Source organism: Dipodomys merriami, unplaced genomic scaffold (assembly GCF_024711535.1).
Source record: "Dipodomys merriami isolate MVZ:Mamm:240054 unplaced genomic scaffold, mDipMer1.0.p SCAF_57, whole genome shotgun sequence".
In the NCBI taxonomy this organism is placed as follows: domain Eukaryota; kingdom Metazoa; phylum Chordata; class Mammalia; order Rodentia; family Heteromyidae; genus Dipodomys; species Dipodomys merriami.
The window spans coordinates 2,834,297-2,849,256 of NW_027206146.1; positions in this window are offsets into that span (position 1 = coordinate 2,834,297).

Sequence of the window (14,960 nt, forward strand, 5' to 3'; positions counted from 1 at the left end):
TTTGGGCCTGGCTTACTTTGCTTAATATAATTTTTTCCAAGTCTTTCCGTTTCCTAACAAATGGGGCAATGTCATTCTTTCTGATGGAGGCATAGAATTCCATTGTGTATATATACCACATTTTCTTGATCCATTCATCTACTGAGGGGCATCTGGTTTGGTTCCAGATCTTAGCTATGGTGAATAATGCTGCAATAAACATAGTTGTGCTGGTAGTTTTAGTGTGGTCTTGTTTGTAAACATTTGAGTAAATGCCCAAAAGTGAGATTGCTGGGTCATAGGGGAGTTCTATGTGGAGTCTTTTGAGGAACCTCCATACTGCTTTCCAAAGTGGTTGAACAAGTTTACATTCCCACCAACAATGAAGTAAGGTTCCTTTCTGTCCACATCCCCTCCAGCATCTGTTGTTGTTAGAGTTCTTGATTTTTGCCATTCTAACTGGAGTGAGGTGATATCTCAATGTTGTTTTGATTTGCATTTCTTTTATGGCTAGGGAGGTTGAGCATTTCTTCATGTGTCTATTGGCCATCCTTCTTTCTTCTTCAGAGAAGTTTCTCTTTAAGTCTTTCGCCCACTTGTTTATTGGGCAGTTGTTTCTTTGAGGTTTTGTTGTTGGGGGGTTTAATTTTTTGAGTTCCAAATATATTTTAGATATGAGACCCTTGTCCATTGTATGGCTAGTAAAGATCTTTTCCCAATCCGTTGGCTTTCTATTGATCTTGCTAGCTATGTCCTTTGCCATGCAGAAGCTCTGCAACTTTATACAATCCCATTTGTCCAACCTTTCTTTGATTTGTTGTGTTTCCAGGTCTCTATTAAGAAAATTTCTGCCTGTGCCAAGGAGACCTAGGGTTTCTCCTATTCCATCCTGTAACGTTTTCGGAATGTCTGCTTTGACTTCGAGGTCTTTGATCCATTTGGAGTTGATTCTGGTGCAGGGCGATATATAAGGATCTAGCTTTAGTTTTCTACAAGTAGTTAACCAATTTTGCCAGCACCATTTACTGAAGAGCCTGTCGTTCTTCCATTCTATTTTTTTTTAGCTCCCTTATCGACGATTAGATGGCTATAGGTCTGTAGGTTCATTTCTGGGTTTTCAATATTATTCCATTGGTCCTGAGGTCTCTTCTTGTGCCAATACCAAGCTGTTTTGATTACTATGGCTTTATAGTAGAGTTTGAAATTTGGTATTGATATTCCTCCAGCAGTGTTCTTTCCATTGAGGAGCGTTTTTGCTATTTGGGGTGTTTTATTGTTCCATATGAACTTTTGGATTGCCTCTTCTATTTCCTTGAAGAATGAGCTTGGAATTTTGATAGGTATTGCGTTGAATTTGTAGATAGCCTGGGAAGTATTGCCATTTTCATGATTTTAATCTTCCCAATCCAGCAGCATGGGAGGTTTTGCCATTTTTTATGTTCTGTGTTGATTTCCTTTTTCAAGATTTTAAAGTTTTCATCATAGAGGTCCTTCACTTCTTTGGTTAAGTTAATTCCTAGGTATTTTATTTTTTGTGGGGCTATTACAAATGGAGTTGCTTTCCTAATTTCAGCCATACTTTTCTCATTGTTGGCATACAGAAAGGCCATTGATTTTTGGGTGCTAATTTTATACCCTGCTACTTTGCCAAAGTTTTGAATCAGCTTGAGTAATTTGGGAGTGGAGTCTATGGGATTCTTTAAATACAAGATCATGTCATCTGCAAAGAGGGAGAGTTTTATTTCTTCTTTCCCTATTTGGATCCCCTTTATGTCTGCATCTTGTCTTATTGCTGTAGCTAGGCATTCTAATACTAGATTGAAGAGAAGTGGAGAGAGTGGGCATCCTTGTATTGTTCCTGAGTTAAGAGGAAATGGCTTTAGTTTTTCACCATTAAGTATAATGCTGGCTGTATGTTTGTCATATACAGCCTTTATTGTATTGAGGAATGTTCCATGGATTCCTAATTTTTCCAAAACCTTCATCATAAAGGGGTGTTGGATCTTGTCGAATGCTTTTTCTGCATCTATTGAGATAACCATGTGGTTCTTATTCTTGCTCCTGTTGATGTGATGAATAATATTAATTGATTTGCGTATATTAAACCAGCTTTGCATCCCTGAAATGAATCCTGTTTGATCGTGGTGTATGATTTTTTGGATGAATTGTTGAAGTTGGTTGGCCAATATTTTGTTGAGAAGTTTTGCATCAGTGTTCATTAAAGAAATGGGTGTATAGTTCTCTTTCTTTGATGAGTCCCTGCCTGGTTTTGGGATGAGGGTTATGATGGCTTCATAGAATGTGTTCGGTAGTGAACTTTCTCTTTCAATTTCATTGAGGAGTTGGAGGAGTATTGGTGTGAGCTCTGCTTTGAAGGCCTTGTATAATTCCGCTGTAAAACCATCTGGTCCTGGACTTTTCTTAGCTGGAAGGTCTCTTATTGGTGTTTCTATTTCAACGCTTGATATGGGCTTGTTAAGCTGGTTTAACTCATCTTGATTTAGTTTTGGCATGTCAGTATTTGCTAGGAAAAGGTCCATTTCTGTCAAGTTCTCAAACTTATTAGCATAATGTTTTGAGAAGTATTCCCTTATAATGTTTTGAATCTTGGTTGTTTCCGTGGTGATGTTTCCATTCTCATCTCTGAGTTTATTTATTTGGGTGTGTTCTCTTCTTTTTCTGGTAAGATTTGCTAAGGGTTTGTCAATTTTGTTAATTTTTTCAAAGAACCAACTCTTTGTTTTGTTGATTCTTTCTATATTTTTTTGGATTCTAATTCATTTAATTCTGATTTAATGTTAATTATTTCTTTCTGTCTACTGGGTTGGGGTTTATCTTGCTGCTCTTTTTCAAGGAGGTTTAGATGTCTCATTAAATTGTTAGTTTCAGATCTCTCCAATTTGTTGATGTAGGAGCTCAGAGCTATAAACTTGCCTCTGAGTACTGCCTTTGCTTTCCCAGAGGAGCTGGTAATTTGTGTGTTCATTTTTGTTGAGTAGCATGAACATTTGAATTTCCTTTCTAATCTCTTCCATGACCCACTCGTGATTCAGGAGTGTGTTGTTCAGCCTCCATGTGATACCAGACTTTCTTAGGTGGCTTTTGGTGTTGAGTTCTAATTTTATTCCCTTGTGTTCAGAGAGAATGCAAGGTATAACTTCAATGTTTCTCAATTTGGACAAGTTTGCTTTGTGGCCTAAAATGTGGTCTATTTTAGAAAATGTTCCATGTGCTGCTGAGTAAAACGTGTATTCTGATGCTGCTGGGTGAAATGTTCGGTAGATACCTGTTAAATTTTGTTGATCTATGCAGCTGTTTAGATCTGTAGTTTCTCTGTTGAGTTTTTGCCGAGTTGATCTATCTAGTGGGGAGAGTGGTGTGTTAAAATCCCCAACAATTAATGTCTGGAGTTATATGGGATTTGAGGGAAAGTAGTGTTTCTTGGATAAATTTGGGTGCTCCATTGTTTGGCGAGTAGATATTTAGAATTGTAATATCCTCCTGAAAGAGAGATCCCTTAATTAGTATGTAGCAACCTTCTTTATCTCTTCTGATGAGTTTTAATTTGAAATCTATTTTATCTGATATTAGGATTGCAACTCCTGCCTGTTTATGGGGGCCGATTGCTTGGTAGATTTTGTTCCAACCTTTAACATTGAAAATGTGTTTGTTTTTACAGGCACGATGTGACTCCTGAAGGCAGCAGATAGAAGGGTCTTGTTTTTTAATTCAACTAGACAGTCTATGTCGCTTAATTGGAGAGTTCAGTCTGTTAACGTTAAGAGAAAGGACTGAGAGGTATTTGGGAGTTCCTGCCATGTTATCCACCTTCTTGAGGGTTGTGAAAACTGGGTTCTTCCTATGGTTCTTGGATTCTCAGTTTGGGTGCAGTTTCTTGACCTTTATTGTGGTCCTGTTGGTTTTCTATGTGTAGGACATCTTTAAGAATCTTTTGTAGGGCTGGTTTGGTGGAGATGTATTGTTTCAACTTTTCTTTGCTATGGAAAGTTTTTATTTGGTCTTCAGTTATGAAGGAGAGTTTAGCTGGGTACAGTATTCTTGGTTGATAGTTGTTTGTTTTTAGGGCATGGCATACATCGTTCCAGGCTCTTCTTGCTTTGATTGTCTCTGCTGAGAAATCTGAGGTGATTCTAATTGGTTTTCCTTTATAGGTGATTATTCTTTTCTCCTTGACAGCTTTAAGGATCTTTTCCTTGGTCTGAGTTGATCCTGTGTGGATTTTAATGTGACGGTGGGATGTCCTATTCTGGTCTGGTCTGTTTGAAGTTCTAAAGGCTTCTTGTATCTGAATAGGCCTATCTTTTTGCATGTTTGAGAAGTTCTCTGCTAGGATCCTGTTAAACAAATTTCCTAGGCCATTGATTTTTGTTTCTAGGTGCTCCTCTACACCCATTATCCTTAGATTAGGCCTTCTGATGGTGTCTTCCAGGTGTTGGATAGATCTATCATATTTCTTGGCCTTGTCTTGGATGGTTGTATGTTCTTTCTGTATTATATCTAGGCTGTCTTCAATCCCTGAGATTCGATCTTCTGCATGGTCTAACCTGCTGTCAAGACTTTCTACTTTGTTTTTTTTTTTTTTTTTAATCTCTTTTCCTTCTAATTGGTCAGTTTTGATGGCTTCAAGTTCTTTGTTGAAGCTTTGTTTTAGATCTTGTATGAACTTCTTTACTTCCTTAATTTGATGTTCAGTGTTTATTCTCAGATCACTGAGTTGATTGGTTATGGTTTCCTTGGACTCCCATTCCTTCTGTTGGGTTCCATTCAGCATTCCCTTTGTGGTCTCCCTGACTTCCTTCAGCTCTTTGTTAATGGATTCCATGAATGCCTTTAGTGATCTTTGTGTGTTCTCTTCCTGCTCTCTCAACTCCTGTATTACTCTTTGATTAGCTTCTTCCCTTTCGTGGGATTCCTGTAGTTCTCTTTGAGTGTTCTCAGCCTGTTCACGCCATTCCTGTTTTTCTCTTTGAGTATTCTCAAGCTGCTCATCCAAATCCTGTATCAGCTTTTGAGTAGCTTCCTTATGCTTATGATATTCCTGTATAAACTTTTGAAATGCCTCCTCTCTCTCCCTATCACGCTCATACAGAGACCTTTGTATGCTTTCAATCTTTTGATTCATCATGTTTGCCAGCAGTGTTTGTAGAGCTATTTGGGAATTCTCCTCTGGATTATTCATTATCTGTTCTGTCCCCTGACTATCGGGATTGGGAATTGAGATACCCGGATTTGCCATTTTTCTTGTGTTTTTCCGGCTTACTCTGCCCATTTGAGATGAAAATAGCACCAGTTTTGTGCTAGAACACTATCTTAAGGCAAGCATCAACCAAAGACTGAATTTGCACAGTCAATAGTCTACAGATACAATCTAGTTCAACAGGTACATCTATTCAACATCAAACAACTATACGTTAATGGGCTACGGACTGCAAAGAAGAATTTGGAAGACCAGAAATTATTAGGGTTAGGGAGAGATGTGGGTAAAAAAATAGGAATAGATTGATGTGGGGAGGCTCTGGGGGAGTTAACTAAGTCTTAATCTGAAAGCAGGAAATAGGTTGGGTAGGATGAAAGTAGACAGAGAGAGAAAACAGAAAAAAAAGAAAGGGAACGGGAAAAGAAAAGAGACCAGAAAAAATAGAAAGGTAGAAATTAATAAAAATTATGTAGATTCGATAACAATCTATTTAGATAAGAATGTGAATTTATTCAGAGAAGGGGAGGGATATAAAGAAGATGTAAAAAACTTAAAAATAAAAATGCTTAAAATATTATATAGGTATAAAGAGGTAGTACTGCTATTAGGGAATTTACGTCTTAGCGGTTTTGACTTGTGTAATAAATTTGTGGATTAAGTGTGTACACAATGGGGGATAGGGTCTAATAGTCAACTACAGGTTTATCTGAGGGTGTGCAGGAGAAGGATTAAGTCACATAAAGAAGAACGAAAGAGAAGAGAAGGTGAAAAAGATAAGCAAGGAAGAAGAAAAAGATGAGAAGTTCAGTAGAGCTAAACAAAAAACAAAAAGATAATTTAAAAAGAGAGAGAGAAAAAAAGAGAAGACCAAAAAAGAAAGCAAGAATGCATACTCCCATATCCCCAAAATAAAAATTATAAGAGGAAAAGAAACTTTGTGGAAAACATTTTTTTTTATCAAAAAAGGCAAAGATTAAAGATTGAAAAAAGTTTTAGAAAAGAAAAATTTTTTTTAATATAAGGTACCAAAAATAAAAACTAAAAAAAAAACAACAACAACAAAACAAAAAACAAAAAACAAAAAAAACCCCAAAATTTCTTTGATTTTTTTTTTTTTTGGGAGGAGTGGGAAAAATCCTGTATCTCCCTTGTGTCCGTAACCAGCCTCTTATTGGAGTCTCTGGTCTGCTTGTGGTCCTGTGGCTTGGTTGGTTTCTTAAGTCAGTTTGTTCGAACAGGCAGTAAAATGCTCTGCTTTACCCAGGATTTGGCGATTCTCCTCTCAGGCTAGTTCATTGGGAGACAGATCTGCTTTGAGTATCACAAAAGAGGGGGATGCAGTGATGAGGCTAGGTTCTGGTAGCTTTTCCGGGGCTGGTTTGTGAAAACCTCACAGAGCCCAGTCTGGAGCCATTCTCAGGGTTTCTGTTTACTGATTTTCAATTGCTTGTGGAGGCTGCTAGAGGGAGGGGCAGCCTCTGGCTCTGATTACCCAGTGAAGAAACCCACTCCTTGGGCTGGCGCCCGAGCTGGGTGACTTTTCCCTGGGTGGAGTTGAGTCTGGTAGGTCACGCCACCGTTAAGTTCTTGTGACCTGCTAAATGACTCGTTTTATTCCAAGGCCTGAGCTGGAGCTAGCAGCTCCTCTGAGCTTTGTCGGTATCCAAGATGGAGATCACCAGTGCTGGGGGGAAGGGGTGGCCTTCCCTCCTCTGCTCCCTGAGAAGGAGTGAGGACGTCAGGCTTCTACTCACGCCATCTTGGTTCCTGGGTCGTCTCTGGTCTGGGAACTGCAGGATGAAGATATCCATTCCTTGTGGGTTCTTGCTGGTGTTGAGTAGAATCCGCTTGCCTGCTGCGTCTGGCTCCTTCGTCCCAGACTCTCTGTTGCTCAGGTATGGTGGCTGCGCTTGCCTGCCACCGCCACAGCTGCCGCCACAGCGGCGGCTGCTGGTAAGGGCTCAGATGTGTCTCCTTGTCTGAGTTTCCTTCTCTGGCCAAACTCTCTGTTCTTCCAGGAAGATGGCGGAGGAGAAGCTGGAGTCTAAGTAAGCTCTCGCATAGAAAGCAGTTTTAGAGTTCCAGTGAACAGTCCTAAGTCAGAGAATTACACCAAGTGAATCATCACAGGATTCTTTATCTTAAAAAATTAAAAAATCTGGTATTTTAAAATGCATAAGGCTGTTTACACTGTAATCAAGTTATCTGGCTTAACAAAAATGCATTGGCTGTTTGGAATTTAGTTCTCTTGGCTAAAATTTGGGGATAAATATTAAAAGTTTAAATATAAAAGTTTGTTTAACACTGTCAAAGACATTACCTGTTCTGTCTGTCTAAAACTGTGTATTTTCATTCAAAAACCAAGAGATAAGAAAAGGAAAAATCTTAAAAGCCAACAAAAGACCTATCTTTAGGGGTAAGCAGTAAACAGGCAAAAGTGCAGTTCAGCTGGTCATACATGGTGGGATGGCCATGGGAGGAGTCCACGCATGGTGAAAGAGGACAAGCTGGCACAAACGCAGTTCATCTTACCCTAAAGAGTGAGATTAGTTGCATGCCCATTCCATAGGAGGGGCCACGTGGCCCAGCTTTGTTCTGTCATTTTTCTCTGCAGATAAATACTGGAAACATGATGGTAAAATTAGTGATGTGATGATCTGATTAGTATTGCTAAAACTGCCCCTTGGACTTAAAAAGAGGGTTAAAAAATGTATTTGTATGATGTGATTTGCTTTTAATGATGTTCTACAATTAGGATATGTTTTTGAAAGTCATAAATGTGTTGTTTAACTTCTTGGTACAGTGATGATTGTAATTCTTGCATTAAGAAAAAATTGTCATTTGAGTTTAAAAGTTTTAAAGAGTACCTGTTTTATTTTTTTAAATTTTTATTGTAAAGATACTATACAGAGGGTTAAGTTACTTGAGCAAGGTAATGAGTACACTTCCTAATGAGCATTGTTACCCCCTCCATTGTTTTCCCCCTACTATCCCTTCCTTCCCTACCTTCCCCGAGATTCTTTTTTTTCTTAATTGTGATTAAGTGATTACATAATTTCCCAAATTTCACAGTATTGTGGAATAATGATGCTCATTTAAAGTCACAAGTTCATTCTAACTTTCCTGGAGCAAATTGTCTATCATAGTCTATAACATATAACGGTGTACACATATACACCATACATGTGATCAGCAGCATGGGGATATTTAGTAGTGGTTCGACCAGATGAGTGAGAGTTCTTTGTTTCTTAAGTCCTGCTAATTTTGTCATATCACCTAACATTTTGGATTTAGCATCCACTTATCAGGGAGATCATGTACCGTTTGTCTCTTTGGTCTAGGCTTACCTCCATCAACATGATTCCTTAAAACAAAAAGCCAAGAGACAATGAGTGACACTTGGCCTCGAGATTTTAAGGGATTTTTTAAAATGTAACAAAAAACTAAAGTATAAAATAATAAAAGAGATTAATAGGAGGCTTAAAAATAGGGATGGATTTCTGGATAAAATGTTTAATAGTAAAATTGTTCTTAACATTTGCCTCAAAGTGGAAAAATTAGGATTACCAAAATAATTGCTTAATTGCTATTCCAGTTTGCTCTTAGAGGTTTTTTAAGTTTCCAGCAAGCCAAGAAAAAAACACAGAGGATTCTTATAAGTTTGTCAGATGTAACTTTGGCTCTTAATAAGTTTCAGGTAAGAGCATGCTTAAAAGCTACTTCTATGTTGACCACCTTGTTGCTTTTAATTGGAGTAAAGTGGCCTTTTATAAGACTCATTGATCTGCAAACTGGTTCAAAACCAGCCTGGGCAGAAAAAGGTCCCTGTGAGACTGTCACCTCTACTCAGCCAGCAGAGTGCTGAAAGAGCAAGCAGAGTTGCTTTGGGACTCATAGTGGCAGAGTGCTAGCCTTGAGTTGTAGAGCTGAGGGAAAGCACTCAGGCCCGAGTTCATGTCCAGCAACCAGCTAAGGAAAATACAGATAAGACATTTATCCCAGTGTAGAGAAGACATTGCTGGGACAAGAGCAATGGAGGAGCATCCAGAGGCAGTAAGCCACTGCTTGGATGACAAAAATGTCAAATCCTAGAGTCATTTGTGCATGGCCCTTCAAAAATTGGTCAGAGCCAGGAGGTCATGGGAAGATAGTTGTAAGCATGCCTAATATCCATGACTATCTACTTTGTAGGGACAGAAACTTGTTATAGTACTAAAAAGCTAAAGTTATAAAATGTGGGGGATGGTTGAAATCCCAACCCCTGTATGTGCCAAAAGCACTAATTGGTAATAACTTTTGAGGTAACACCAGCTACATAAAATTTATCTGCTCAAGAAAAAAGTTTGCAAACCTAAGAGTGTGTTTCTATTAACATCTGTCTAAAGGCCTGCACAGGTGACTTAGACATTTTTAGGATCACTAGATGTCACATTCCTAAAGATGCTTTCACAAACCAAACTGCTAAACAAGCTACACTGCTGTAGCAAAAAAAAAAGTCTGTGCATTTGCCAAAGTTAAAATATTGTTCTTAATGACATCTAACCCTGGTAACCTCTTTGTAAAATAGACTAAGGTTATAGGTTCCTTGCTAGGTAGGATCAACATCCCTAAGTCAGCTTGAAGAAGTTACAGAAGATGAATCTTTGTCCATCATATCCTGTTTCGAACAAGGGATCAAAATCATGAAAAAATGTGACAAAATAGACCAAAAAAAGACATGAAAGGGGCTAGGAAAATGGCTCTGTGGTAGAACGCATACTTTGCATGCCTAAGGCCCTGGGTTCAATTCCTCAGCACCACATAAGCAAAAAGAAAAAAGCCAGAAGTGGTGCTGTGGCTCAAGTGGTAGAGCACTAGCTGAAGAGCTGAGGGACAGCACCCAGGCCAACGACCCAACCTAAAATAAATAAATAAATAAATAAAAAAGACATGAAAAATAGAAGTACAGGCCTGAGCTCTCTATATCTGCCTAAAAAAGTCAGCCTTATTAAAAAAAAAAAACCTATCTAGTTAAAATGGTTGTCATCTTGGAAATTTGTCCTGGGCTATCATCTAAATAGTCTTAAAAACTAGTGGGCCCACAGCCTGTCAATCCTATGTATTACTTGTATCCTTAACCAGGCTGTGTAGAAATTTACAGCCCAGCACAAGGTGTGTGACAGCTGATTGGAGCCACTGAGAGACCCTGCTGCTGCTGCTGCTACAGCCTGACAGTCACCTGGAGGAAATCGACATCATTACCATGACCACCTCCACTGTGGAAAAAGTAGACTAAACTCCTGCCTGATTCCATCTTTTGGATGGCTTCGCTTTGTCCATGTTACCATATACCTACTCTAATTTTATTATGGCTACTCCTCTTACCAGGGAGACTAGCAAATATTGTATTGCTCCTTCCCTACACTGCTTTGCCACTATGGGACTTCCTAAATATATTAAAACTGATAATGGTCCGGGATATGTTGGAGAAGATTTTCAAACTTTTTATAAATCTTACCAGATTTTTCACTCTACAGATATTCCCTATCTTCCTCAAGGACAAGAAATTGTTAAACAAGCCAACGGGCTATTAAAACACCAAATTTCTAAATTAAAATGGGGGAATTATGCCCCTTCTCTCCTGTTAATATTCTTCTCACACTTTATTTGTACTAAAATTTTTAAGCTTAGACTGTAATGGTCTTTCCGCAGCAAGCGGTTTTGGGAAAAAAAAGAGAGCAAAGAGCTTTTGCCCAAGTTAAGTGGAAGGATCCTTTAATAGGTGATTGGCACGGGCCTAATACGGTTTTAACATGGAGTTGATGACATGTTTGTGTTATTTTGCAGGAAGAAAATAAATCCCGCTGGTTGCCTGAGCATTGCATTAGGATTGTGGAGGCTCATTCAGATGACACAAACGATGACACTTTGGGGTTACGTGCCAGATCCCCCGATTGTGCACCCTACGACTTGGGAGGGAGTTGAAGTACTCATTCACCTCAATAGATTAGCATACAATACAGCCCCAGATCCCTTCATCCAGCACAGCAAGATGGGAGATATTTCTGCTTCAGACATTGGAACTCCTTTTTGCTTTACCACCAGCTGTAAAACCTCCATTCCAGGCTGTATTATAATGCTATCCATAACTCATAAAATTTGGATCCTGGACAAAAATCTAATGTACAATATACAGATGACATCTTTACCAACTGAACACCCAGTTCATGCAAATTCTACTCCATACCCCATTGCATTAATTCTTCACAAACAATAGTATCTACAGGAGAGCCTCATCCGAAAAGGAACAGGCATGTACAGCCATTTGTTACCAATATTTCTGGAACTAACTCTCAATTAATGGACTTGTCTGGAGCCAATCTTAATAATAAGTACAATCTTGGACTGTGTGAATGGGCATCCTCAACATCATGTTTGGATGCTGGTGACTGCACTCAGCAACATAACCTGGCCCAATTAATCTCTCTTAAAAAATATTATGAGTTGTGTATCACCACCTCATGTCATTATGTATGGACCGTTTAATATCTCTGTAGGAGCTAATTATTTTAATGTCACCTGTTCTAATTGTTCTTTTATTAATTGCTTGTATAGTGGCATAACCAAAGCCATACTTATTGTTAGACAACCATCTTTTGTTATGCTTCCTGTATATATTTCTAAAACTTGGTATAAAAATTCTGGCATTCAGGTGTTAAGACAATTGAAAGAACTAATGTGCCTTCATCGATTTGTTGGGCTACTTTAGCTGATGTTTTTGCCTTTATTTCGTTAGCTGCCTCCACAGCAGCTGCTGCTGTGGAGCTAACACAAAATGTATAAACAGCCCATTATCTTAATCAGCTTGCTCATAATACTACACAAGCCCTACCTCTGGACTCTAAAGTGGCAAAAACTGCTAAAAAAACTGTTTAAACATTTTCAACGCAATATCCCTTCCCTGACTTATGTTAAAGGATTGCTAATGTCATTCCTTGGCCTGGGAATGATTTTACTGATGGTTTCTCTATGCCTTCCTTGTATTATATGTGCACTGCAAAACTCTTTTATGAGTTTAGCCAGCCAGCTACATAAGATCAAGCTCCATATAAATGAATCCTTCCCCCTCCGCCCGAGAGGAACTGCTGCCAGAGACGGGTAACAGGGGGTGCCAGTCTGACCAACCTAAGACAGGGCCTTCGGCTTCACTCAGAAGAAGTTTCCGATGATGGGTAAGGCAGACAATGTGATCCACCCACCCTAAGACAGGTGGGTTCACTTCTTCAAAAAAAAAAGACAGAGGAAATATTGATTCCTTTACCAAATGGAATATATGAACTAAATTTTTAGAAATAGTTATGAGAATGACTAAAATTCTACCATCCAATTAGTTGAATTTACAGGGTGAGATAAAAATACTGAGCTTACCAATTATTATACATGTAAAATTCTCTCATTCATGATTCTAATACCAGTACACTCTTCAAGGAATTTGGTAACAGTTAATTGACTATGTACAACAAATAAACCTTGCAACCAAACCCTAGAGCTGGAATAGCATAGCATGTGGCATATGTAAGATGAGTCAAACAACCCATTTACATATATTTAGATATATATTCCCTGGAAGATCTGTTCTGTGCCAGAGATAATTCAAATCTGGAGTGAAAACAGTTGGAGTTGATTGCTACTTTTATCACATTATTATTATTATTTTTTGCATATTTCTATGTATTCCTCCCAGACTTTCTACTTCTAATTGATACATAACCAAAATTCTTTTTTTTTTGGGAGGGGTTTGGTCATGGGGCTTGAACTCTAGGCCTGGGCACTGTCCTTCAGCTCTTCTGCTCAAGGCTAGCCCTCTATAGCTTGTGAGCCATAGCGCCACTTCTGGTTTTTTTCTTTTTGATTATGTGTTGCTGAGGAAACGAACCCAGGGCCTTATACATGCAAGGCAAGCACTCTACCACTGAGCCACCTTCATAGCCCAAAACCAAAATTCTTATCTTTTCAGATAGCAAGTGAATTATTGGGTGCAAAACCAAGTTCGTTCTTTGTTTTTAAACAAAGATCTCAATTTGATAATTTAGTTTCAATTTAAAAATCCTCTTTATAGTCCAAATCTGTTTTCAAATGCTTAAAGAGAAACCATTAGTCCTATCTTATTATTAGAAAGTACAACTGACAAACTTTAGGCAAGGTTTTGGTTAACTTCAGGACTTACAGATTAGGTTACTGTCAGGTGATTACTTCTCAAAGTACTTTTACAAATGTGAAACTATCTTAACTTAGGAGAAGGTAAATGGGGAGGATGAGGCAGATGGAGGAGAGGCACACAATGGTGAACAGGTACATACATAAAGGTATGCATTCAGTACATGATTTTGGTCACATTTTCACAACATGGTTATTTTCTTCTATATCTTACTAATTTAGTGTGTAGTAAAAGACTAAGCCTATATATCAAAGCAAATTCAATAAAACATTCATCTTCAAGTTTCATAAATATATGCAATTCTAATTATAAAGTCTGTACAATACATCTGTACATTTTCTTAGACTAACATAATACACAGACTCATGGAAGTCTCCTGTTAAGTAGTTAATTTTGCCTAGATTTGAAATTATTTTCATAAACATTCAATGAAGTCACAAACAAAGGTTCTGTAACATTTGGAATCTACCCAAGTTTTAAAGGGGGCAGAGAAGGAGGGAGAGGAAGGGACAGAGAGAAGGAAAGGGCGAGAGAGAAGCAGTAATTCTGTAAATGAGAAGGGAACTCAATCCCTTACTTTCTTTTGCTTTTGTGTCAGTTGTTTGGAAAACACTGGAAGCAGACATGAGGTTTTCTTGCATCCACTCTTGCTGAGAGATCTTCAAGTGTGTGTTGGAGTTCCAGCACTTGATTAATAAGTCGTGTTTTCTCCTCCAGTTCCATTTGATTTTCAGCATCAACATCCATGTTAGCGTTCATCATCCTGGGCACTGAACTATGCCTCAGACAGAAAAATCCTGATGAAGGGTTGTCAGAGGCACCGGGAGGGGCAGGATCCCAAGATCATGCCTCCGGCCAGGGACTCCAGCACTGACTGACCAGGCTACATCTTCTTTATGCATTCATCCACAGTTGGGCCTTTGACTCACTACTCTGAACCTGGCTGACTTTGTTCCACACGACCATGTGCAGTGTTACTCATTTCTTTGCAGACACCATGGAACTTCTGGGTTGTTTCTTGGCCGTGGTGAATAGTGCGTCAATGGATATGGTGTTCAAAGACCTATATATTCTTGAGAATATGCGTAAATATTTCATTTTCTATTGTCTTTTTTTTTCGCTCGGTTGTAGGGTCTGAACTCTGGGCCTGGGCGATGTTCTTCAGCCCTTCAGCTCAAGGCTAACACTCTACCACTTGAGCCACAGCAACATTTCTGGCTTTTTCTGCTTAGGTGATACTGAGTAATTGAACCTGGTCATCATGCATGCAAGCAATCAGTCTACCACTGCGCTACCTTCCCAGCCCCTCATTTTCTATTCTTTTTTTTTTTTTTGGTCAGTATTGGGGCTTGAACTTAGCCTGGGCACTGTCCCTCAGCTCTTCAGCTCAAGGCTAGTGCTCTACCATTTGAACCACATTGCCACTTCCAGCTTTTGCTGTTTATGTGGTGCTGAGGAATCAAACCCAGGGCTTCCTGTATGTAAGGCAAGCAGTCCATCACTGAGCCACCTTCCCAGACCCTCTTTAGCTTTTGAAGACAGGATCTCCACTGTGTAATCCAGGCT